Raw genomic sequence first — 10,813 nt, forward strand, 5'->3', positions numbered from 1 at the left:
ATATCAGTCTCCAATGGCGATTTCAACAGCATTCCTGGAAAATAGCCCTCACACCATGGCAACTTCAATCCCTCCACAGCCACCCCAGCACCGTCAACACCGTTCTCTGGGACACCTCACCCAGTACCATCAACACACATACACCAGGACAAACACACACACACCAGGACTGTCAACACCGTTCTCTGGGACACACACACACACACACTCTCAGTCCCTCCACACAAACACACACAGCAACGTCAATTGCTCCACAGCCATCCTCCCCACAGCAACCACCCCCAGGAGTCATCAATCTCCTCCAGGGACATCTACACCATTCCTTGCGAAGTGTCCCCACATACAGCTGGCCCATAGCAACATCAGTCCCTCCACAGACATCCCCCCAGCAACCACCCCCCAGGGATCATCAACCTCCCATAGCAACAGCAACACAATTCCCTAGGACATGCCCCCCTCCTCACACATACAGCTGCCCCACAGCAACATCAATCATTCCACAGCCATCCTGCCTCAGCCACTCCATAAGTGACGTCGCTGGCCCCCCACCCCCAGTCACCTTACAGGAGATGTCTACCCTCTCCAAAAGTCTCCCTATGATGCTGTGGGGACATGCCTACAGGAGACATGCCCCCACCAACAACCTCCCTGTGGTGACGCCAACACGTCCACCGCCACCCACTGCAGTTTGTCAGCCTGGCCACAGAAGACACACAAACAGCCTCCTCATGGTGACCTTAAGCCACCCTCCACCTACAAACCAGAGTCCTACAGGAGATGTCCCCCCGAGCAGCCTCCTGTAGTGACATGAACTCTGCCACAGCTGCCTCATCCCAAGGGGATGTCAAACCCCCCAGCTATCCCACAGAAGACACCCCCACTGACACCCACTCAGTGCCAGTGGTACCAAACCTTCCACAGCTGCCTCACACAGAGGGGATGTCAGCCCCCACAAGAGACACCCCTCCAAGAGCTGCCCCCCCACAGCTACTCCGGAAGAGACCCCCCGCCCCAACAGTCGCCCCATCCTGACATCAACACCCCACAGCTACTCCACAGGAGACCCCCGCCCCAACAGTCGCCCCATCCTGACACCAACCCACCCACAGCTACTCCACAGGAGACCCCCGCCCCAACAGTCACCCCATTCTGACACCAACACCCCACAGCTACTCCACAGGAGACCCCCGCCCCAACAGTCACCCCATTCTGACACCAACCCACCCACAGCTACTCCACAGGAGACCCCCTCCCCAACAGTCACCCCATTCTGACACCAACCCACCCACAGCTACTCCACAGGAGACCCCCGCCCCAACAGTCGCCCCATTCTGACACCAACCCACCCACAGCTACTCCACAGGAGACCCCCGCCCCAACAGTCACCCCATTCTGACACCAACCCACCCACAGCTACTCCACAGGAGACCCCCGCCCCAACAGTCACCCCATTCTGACACCAACCCACCCACAGCTACTCCACAGGAGACCCCCGCCCCAACAGTCACCCCATTCTGACACCAACCCACCCACAGCTACTCCACAGGAGACCCCCACCCCAACAGTCACCCCATCCTGACACCAACCCACCCACAGCTACTCCACAGGAGACCCCCCTCCCCAACAGTCGCCCCATTCTGACAAGAACCGCCCCACAGCTGCCTTACAAAAGATTCTTCCCTCATAGTGATGCCAGGCCATGCTAGGCTTCATGGCAACAGCAACCCCACTACACATCCACTCTCTGGTGACTTATCTTGTCTGCCTCCCCACAGAAGAACCCTCACCCACCTAGACACAGGTGACACCATTTCCCAGCCCCACGTGTGCATCCTCAACAGATGCCCCGCTGTGACGTCAAGGCAACCCTGGCCACCGCATGGGGACGTCAACTCCTGTTCAGCCAACAGTGCCGCCCTGTAACAACTATCACTCCCTGCTCTCCCACTTTCCCGACAGTTCCACCCCTTTGCCACAGAATTACGTGGGAGGTGGGGGTAGCGTGTTCGGGCCAGAGTGAAAACGGGGCAGCCAGGGGTGCAGGATGCATGGCCCATATATGATCGTGACCCTGATACAAGCCATAACCCTGATGCACAAGATGAGGGGGGTTGGGGGCAGATCCCGAGGCAGGGCCCCAGCCCCCTGCTTTATCTGAGCTGAGCAGCTATGGAGCTGCCTAGGGCCTGGGCTCTGTCTCTGTGGTCAGGAATGGCCCCTGTGTTCACTTGCTGCTCCCCCCTTCAGGCTCACGGACCATGGAGGAGAGCGGCGACCCTGGCGCCACGGCAAGGCCACGCATTCAGTGCTGCCCCTCAGACTCCACCACAGACGACGGCAGAGCCCAGCATGACTGTGCCCCGCCTGCCCCCGCCCGCTCCCCAACCTGTGCCCGCTGCCGCAACCACGGCATCCGGGTCCTGCTCAAGGGCCACAAGAAGAGCTGCCAGTTCCAGGGCTGCCAGTGTGACAAGTGCATCCTCATTCTGTACGTGCCGGGGCGTGCTCCCCACGGAGCCAGTGCTGAGCCCAATACTAGGGGTACTGTGCTGCGGGGAGCAGGGTGGGGGCTCAGTAGGGGGCACCCTCCCCAGCAGTCAGGGCTGGCCCAATGCCCCAGCGTGCTGCTGGGGGGTGCAGTGCTGCAGGGAACAGGGTTGGGGGGCTCTCCCCGGCAGTCAGTCTGGCCCCAATGCCCAATTCTAGGAGACACTCTTGGGGGGAGGTCTGGGCTTGCACTGCCTTCTCTCTGTTCCTCCAAGGCCCTTCCCTTACTCTGCTCCCCACAGGCAGCGCCGGCGTGTCATGGCTGCCCAGGTGGCTCTGCGCAGGCAGCAGGAGATAGAGCTGAGGAAGCAGCTGGCCAGAGGTTTGCAGCGGCTCAGGGATGGCTGTGCCGCGGCCTCTCTGGGCTTGGCCAATCCCTGCGAAGGGGCCAAGCCAAAGGAGCAAGCAGCCGCAGGTGTGTATCTACCCCACCAACACCTGCAGATGGGCTAATGGCCCCTTTAGAGCTCACATCCAGCTTCTCTTGCTGGAGAAACTCACACGCTCTCCTCCTTCCGCAGCCGAAAAGGAAAACGCAGAGCCGGGCTCCACGGACAGACACACCCATCAGGGGACTGCAGGGCCCACCGGCTGTCAGAGTCAACCTGCCAGAAGGGTGCCGAGGGGAATAGTATTGCATGTGGCCCTGATAGGATTGGAACTGGGGTCCCATAGAGGGAAAGTCCCCATAACCCATTCCACAGACCCCCAACTCACCCAGTCCTTCTAACCCCAGTATGGATTGGAGTTGGTGCCCTATAGAGGGTGTTGTACCATGGGTACTGTGCTATAGAACCTATATATAGGACCCATAACCCATTCCATCACCTTCCCAGGCCCATCCAGTCCCACTAACCTTGGTCTGGATTGGAACCAGCACACCCGAGAGGCAAAAGGCCCCTCAATCCATTCCACGTGCCCCCAGAACCATCTAGTCCTGCTAACTGAGGTGCCCCCTGGAGGGGAAAGGGCCCATATTCCCTTTCTCAATTCCCCTTAACGCTGCCAGTCCCCTGACGTGGCGAAATCCCCTTATAGAGGGGTTTGAACTCCTCTGTGTGACCAGTGTTTGCTGTTTGCAAGCAGCTGCCTGTCTCCTGAGTCGCATGCATGTGTCCTCTGCATTGCTTTCTAGGAAAGCCCTTGGCTGCCTCTTCCGCACCAGCCTGAGGTGACTCAGCTGCCCTGGCCTCTTGGAGAATGCCAGCCACCCTACACACCTTGGTTCCTGCCAGCTCTTCCCCTGCCACCACCTTTCCCCTGCCAGGTGTTGCCTCAGGAGCCTCCCCTTTGCTTCACAGCTCACCCAGGTGGGTAGCTCCATCTCCAGGATGGCCCCGGAGCCTAAGTGCCTTCTGGTGTTTTCTTGTCTCTTTAAGATGCAGGATGAAAGGTTACAGACTGGGCGGGGAGGATTGGGCAGGACTCAGAAGGGCTCACTGGTCTAATCTGCGGGGCAGGGATACAGAGGTGGCGGGGATGGTGGAAGGATACCAGGCTGTGGGTCTGACCAGTCGTAGCAAGAAAAGGGAGTGATATCTGGCTAGCCGAGGCCACTGGCCTGCTTCGGGGCGAGGGATACGGAGCTAGGTGACTCTGTGGGCTCTGTCAGCGTGACAGCTCCTCTGTAAAGCTCGGCACAGCCAGGCTGTGCCTGTACAACGCTCCCTTAGCCAGGAGTAGAATGCGTCAACAGTGCCACATAGCCCCAGCTGCCTCCACTGCCGGCTCCTCAGCTGCTCAGCTCTGACTGACATCGGCTGGTATTTGTCTAGCAGGTTGTGATGGCGGCGAGGTGACACGTGCCCCAGGGGGTCTCGTGGCGGCCCCAGGACGACTGTTCCAGCAGGCACCAAGCCCCCCCTGGTTTCCACCAGCAGCCTCTGCATCCACTGAACTGCTTGGGTGTGTATTTCTGCCGGGCCAGCAGCCCTGGCTGGAGCACGCTCACAGCGTATAAAAGAAGCAACCTGAAATTGCATGGGAAGCGACTTCTGAACTGGAGTATTTCAATATCTGCAGGCTGGAGGCAGCCTAAGATACTCCAGAGCTATCCCCTCTCCTGCCTGGTTCCACTAAACGCCAGCCTAGACCCGTCCTACACTGTAAGCAGCAAACCCAACACCTGCCCCCTGGAACAGAGCTGTATGGCGAGAGAGATGCCATGTTTACACATACCAATAACCACCCGTCTGGTTAGTCACACGTGGGAAGGGCTTGGGGATTAACCAGAGGCTAAGGCGATCAACCTATCGGTCCCCATGGTGAAGACAGGGGGCCTCCATCAACTTTAAACCCTCAGGGTAGGTGTAGCAGTGCCACCAGCCTGATCTAGCTGCTACCTCAGTTCCCCCTCATGCAGGTCGGATCTCCCAACCATCCAGCCTGCTTTGGCTGCTGCAGCCTCTTCACCCCGCAGCTAAGTCATAAAAGAAACAAGTCCACCCCTTCCAGGGGTTCGAAATAAGGGCTTGTCTACACTGGCAAGTTTTGTCAATGAAACTAATGTTGACATGAAAAAATCAACAAAAGCAAAGGCACCAAAGCAAGTCTGCATTTGCCCTCTGTGTCAACAGATCATGTCCCCATTGTCAACAGCGTGAGCAATGCACTGTGGGTATGTATCCCACAGTGCCTGGCGACACCATCTGTCGCTAGGTGTTGTGGGAAGGCGGAAAGGGAGAGCAGTGCATCCTGGGACATGCAAAATGTCCTGTCATGCATTGCTTTGTGTCCCAGTCCTCCAGTGGTTTCTGGCTTCCTTTCACACCGTTCTTCCAACTGTCAGTCGTTGTAGTGCGCACCAGCATCTGCAGTGAGAGAGGCTGGATCCCACACTTCTCTCCTATGCGCCGTTAGCTGTCGTGAGGACATCGTGCATGGCAGCAGAGTTACTCGCAGAGTTACTGACAGAGGATGAATCTCAGGCACCCGAGTGTGATATGGACAGCAGCAACTTATCAGTGGCATTCACAGAGCAGCTGCATACGGTAGACCGTCGCTTTTAGGCTAGGGAAATAAGCACTGGTTGGTGGGATCACATTGTCATGCAGGTGTGGGATGAAAACCAGTGGGTACAGAGCTTTCGGATGCGTAAAGCAACCTTTCTGGAGCTATGTGCTGAGCTGGCCCCCAACCTGCAGCACAAGGACACCAGATTGAGAGCTTCCCTTTCGGCAGAGAAGCGTGTTGCAATTGCTGTGTGAAAGCTGGCAAATCCAGACTGCTACTGGTCAGTAGCAAATCAATTTGGAGTGGGGAAGTCCACTGTTGGAGCTGTATTACTCCAAGTGTGCAGGGCAATAAATCGCACCCTGCTGCGGAGGACCGTGACTCTGGAAAATGTGCATGAAATAGTGGCTGGCTTTGCAGAGATGGGTTTCCCTAACTGTGGCAGGCCAATTGATGGCACACGCATTCCAATTTTAGCACCAGACCACCTTGCCTCAGAATACATCAATAGGAAGGGATATTTCTCCCTGGTGTTGCAGGCACTTGTGGATCACCAGGGGCGTTTCACGGACATCAATGCAGGCTGGTCTGGAAAGGTGCATGACGCACGCATCTTCAGGAACAGTGGCCTGTACAGAAAGCTGCAGGTGGGGAATTTCTTTCCAGACCACAAGATCACAGTGGGAGATGTAGAAATGCCCATAGTAATCCCGGTTTACCCCTTAGAGCCCTGGCTCATGAAACCTTACACAGGGCACCTGGACAGCAGCAAGGAGCATTTTAACAACAGCCTGAGCAAGTGCCGCATGGTAGTCGAATGTGCCTTTGGCTGTTTGAAAGCTTGCTCGAGGTGTCTCATTGGCAGGCTAGACCTTACTGAGGATAATATTCCCGTGGTCATAGCTGCAGGCTGCACTTTGCATAATCTGTGTGACTCTAAGGGTGAAATGTTTGCTCAGGTGTGGAGCACTGAGGCAGAGCACTTGGCTGCACAGTTTGAACAGCCAGATGCTAGGGCTGTCAGAGGAGCCCAGAGGGCTGCTATTAACATCAGAGAGGCTTTGAGGAATCACTTTGACAATGAGGGGCATTAACACATGTCTGCTTTGGAGTTGATTCCCTGGTGCATCCATGTACAATTTTGGGGCCTAAGATCCATGCAACAAAATGACTTAGAAGCCTGTTCCCAAGACTGAATAGATTGCTATACGTTTTTGTAGAACACAGAATAAAAATGCTGTACCATTAAATATCTTAGCCTTTATTTATTGTTAAAAAGGGTAAAACCTCACAACTGGGCGTAGCTCCAGCGATTATTGTCCAAGCTGTGAGAAGGGGTGGAGTGATGGGGAAACTCAGGAGGGCTGTGGAGTGAAAAGGAATGTGTGGGCGTAGAGTAGGGTGGGGTTGGTAAAGACTTGTGCACGTGCTGCAGTGGAGGTCGACCATGGATCTGCTCAGTCTGCAGCTGGATCAAAGACTTGAGCATCTCTGTTTGATCCTCCATCACTTGTATCATCTGCTCTGTCGCTTGCCTGGTGCATTCTCTTTTCTGTCCCTCATCTGTCTCTCATCGCGCTGCAGCACGTCCCTGAACATGTCGTCTTTGCTGCGTCTCGGCTTCTTCCTTATCTGCCGAAGTCGGTCAGCAGGGGTGCGTGGTGTATTCCACAAGATCTTGGCTGCTGTGGACAGTTCACAGAAGAGGGACTGTTACATTCCAGCAAACGATTGAAACATTTCAGTAACAAGGGCCTTTCGCAACTAGTAGCTATCACTTTCTCACTTACTCTAGGCAGGCACACAGGTCCACGAGCACCCCAATCATGGGGAGTGTCGGGAGTGGGGGGAAGGCAGTTGTGTGTACGGACAAAACCATCACAGCTTGCAGGGCAGCTTTGCACGGAACTCATTCTAAAATTATCCCACACTTTTTCACAGGCAGCCAACCTGCTGGCTGACATCTCGCTGCTGCGGGTGAAGGGAGAAACAAGGGCACAGCTGCTGAATGCTTGCAGCTTTCAACCCAGTCTATAGGCAGCTCAGCTGTGTGCTGCTTTGGTCCCAGCACCAGTGATTGCTAACTGGAAGGGTACAGTTTCCTACAATGGGGGAACGAACAAGGCTGCAATCCCTTGGAATCTGCGGCAGAGGATTAACAAGTACCTCTTGGAAACTTTCCAGAGCCTCCCTCTGGAGGATTCCCTGCAGCTCTTGATGTCCATCAACACCCTGCTTGGCAATGCAGATTAGCTACACAGGGCAATGTGCAGCTCACATAAAACGCTACCTACCTCCCACTTTTCGATTCTCTGCACAAGCCACAGCAACTTACCCGGTGTATCATTTGCTTCCTGCTCCCCACTGAGCACTTCTGGAGTGGAGAAAAGTTCCTGGCTGCCTGCTCCACTAGGCAACCCCACTGGGAGCTCCACATCCTCTTCTAGCTCCACTTCTTCCTCCAGAATTTCAGCCCCCGGATTACCCCCTCTTTCTGCTGCCTCCGAAGTATCCACGGGACAATCAGCGATGGAGTTGGGGTCACCACCAAGGATAGCATTCAGCTCCTTTTAGAAGTGGCAGGTCCTAGGTGCACCACTGGAGTGATGGTTTGGCCTTATGGTATGCCTGCCTCAGCTCCTTTATCTTCGCTCTGCACTGCTGCATGTCCCAATCACAGCCCTTTTCGCACAAGCCTCGAGAAATGTGCCCATATGTGTCCCGATTCCTATGGGTCACTCGCAGCTGCGACTGAACAGACTCCTCGCCCCCTATACTGATCAGATCCAACAGCTCTGTGATGGTCCAAGTGGGAGCGTGTTAGGTGCGACAGCCAGCTATGCTCACCTGGGAAGCCAGCAAGCAGGAAATGAGATTTAAAATTCCCAGGTCTTGCAAGGGGGAGGAGTGGGTTGGCTGCAGGGCAGCAGAGTTCAAACTTCTGACCAGAGTGGCAACATGGGAATTGTGGGACACTTTCCAGAGGCCAATAAAACCGAAAAAAAAAGGCGTGGTGTCTCCACTTTCTGTTTGTCGACAATAAAGGGAGGGGCAAAGACAAAAGTCTCTTGCGGGGTGGAAGTTTTTTGTCGCCAAAACTGGGTGTTTTTTTCTACAAAAGTCCCATTGCAGTGTATACGCTATCGCTGTGTTGTTGCCAAAAGGCAGTTTTTGGTGACAAAACTTGCCAGCGTAGACAAACTCTAAAAGTCTTCCCCGTCCAGTCTCAAGCTGGGCACAGCACTCCTTCCTGAGGGTCTGTCTTCTCTCCCCTGGGCTCCCATCCCAAGGCTCTCTAGAGCAGCAGTTTTCAAACTGTGGGTTGCGATCCAGTACTGGGTCACGGAATGGAAGGCACTGGGTCGCGGCGGCTCTGTCAGCACTGCCGACCAGGCCATTAAGAGTCCCTTTGGTGGTGCTCCCTGGCTAAGGCAGGCTAGTCCCTACCTGTTCTGACACCACGCTGCGCCCTGGAAGCGGCCAGCAGCAGGTCTAGCTCCTAGGCAGGGGGGCCACGGGGCTCTCCGCGCTGCCCTCGCACTGAGCACCGGCTCCGCACTCCCATTGGTCAGGAGCAACTCTGGTGGTTCATGGGCATCAACAATTTTCTTCAACTGGGTCACCAGAAAAGAAGTTTGAAAACCACTGCTCTAGAGCCTCCCTTCTCTTTCTCCACAGGCTTCTGCCAGAGGCCTGATCTAGCCACATGACCTGCCTGTCATCATGTAACTTTGCTAATTTTCTCCACCTGGGGAGGTGAGCTAAGGGTGTCACACATACCTGGAACCATCTCCTCTTAAAGGGCCAGAGGTTAACGTGGATCTAGCTGGAAAGATTTTCGTAGAGTGCTGTTGCCCCTTCTTTCAGTACTGGTGTCTCATTGCCAATATCAGCATTACCCCTCGGCCTAGCAGGAGCAAAACCCTGGGGCTTTGCAGGTCACTTTCCTCGTGGAGGAGAAATCAGTGACAAGGAGTCTGAGTACTCTCTATGGGTAACGTCTTTTATTTGCACTGTGTGCACCCAGTCCTGGAACCGAGCTTGTCACTGACATCTGCACAGACAAAACTAACCCCACAGTATTTCTCCAAAGGCTGAAAACTTGCTCACACATTAAGAAAAAAATAACCTGTAAGATTCTGCGTATGTGTGTCCCAGCCAGAGCTGACTGGTATCTCCCACCATGACAGTTTATTTGTAAATGTCATGGGAAAGCCAGGGATGGGAGGTGGGTTAGATCCCAAGGACAAGCAGTGCTGGGCGCCTGCCTACCAGAGACCTGGCATGGGAGACGGGCCATAAACAGACACTGAAATGATGCTCCCCAGCCAGTGGCTTTTGGTTCAGCAGTCTTAGAGTGGGAGACAAGCTGCCAAGTACAGTGTTTTCTGATGCATTGTCTCTTGCCTGTTCCAGCCGCCTGGTGCTGAGACCCTTGGATGGGAACATGGATTTGAGCAGCCACCTGGAGTCGACACTGCCAGGAGCCCAGGTGCGTAGCTCTGAGATCTGTCCTCCTCAGAGGGCTGAGATATGGCAGCCGAGAGACCCCCTTTTGTGTCCCTCCTGATGCTGACACATGGTCCCTCACTGCTCCAGGTCTCAGGGGACGGTTGTAAAGCTCAGGCATCCGTCCCGGACTTGGCAGGCTCTCTTCTTCCTTTCCAATATGTGTCCATGGCTTCCCAGGGCCTCAGTCGGTCCCTGAGAAGCAGGAGTCCGCTGCACAGGAATGTGTCGTGGTTCTCCAGCCCCGGCACAGAGTGATCGGAACAGAGAGAGGCGACTCGGCATCTTTCAGTCAGCACCGACCTGGGGCTAGATTAGAACCAGGGCCCCGTATCCCAGTCAGCCAGCTCCAACCTCAGCAACTGTGTAATGGGGGGATAATATTGGGCTGGGGTGCGTATGTCCTGGCCTCAGCCTGTGGTTCTGTCCTGATTTCAGCTGGATTGGAGTGTCTGTCCCTCCCCTGATGTGGGAATCGTCTCTTCCCTCTCTTTCAGCCTCCTTTCTCCTCGGCTCATCTCCCACTCAGGTGCAGCAGGGGGCTTGTCTTCTCTCCTGTCTCCGAAGAGCAGCTGCAGAAGGAGGCTGCCGAGGCCTTGATGGTCCTGAGAAATTCCCCCCAGCTGGCCCCCTCTGCTGCCATGCCAAACTTCCTGCCCCTCACTGGCACTGCACCCCCCTTGCTGGCCTTTCCTGCTTTCACCCCTCCCCCTGGAGACCCCGGTAACATGGGGGCATCTTATCCCACCGAGCAGCAGGCCCTGAAGGCCTGTGGGGACAAGGCTTTGCCAGCTGAGCTGGCTGG

The sequence above is a fragment of the Eretmochelys imbricata genome, chromosome 24, assembly GCF_965152235.1.
Source record: "Eretmochelys imbricata isolate rEreImb1 chromosome 24, rEreImb1.hap1, whole genome shotgun sequence".
Taxonomy (NCBI): Eukaryota; Metazoa; Chordata; order Testudines; family Cheloniidae; genus Eretmochelys; species Eretmochelys imbricata.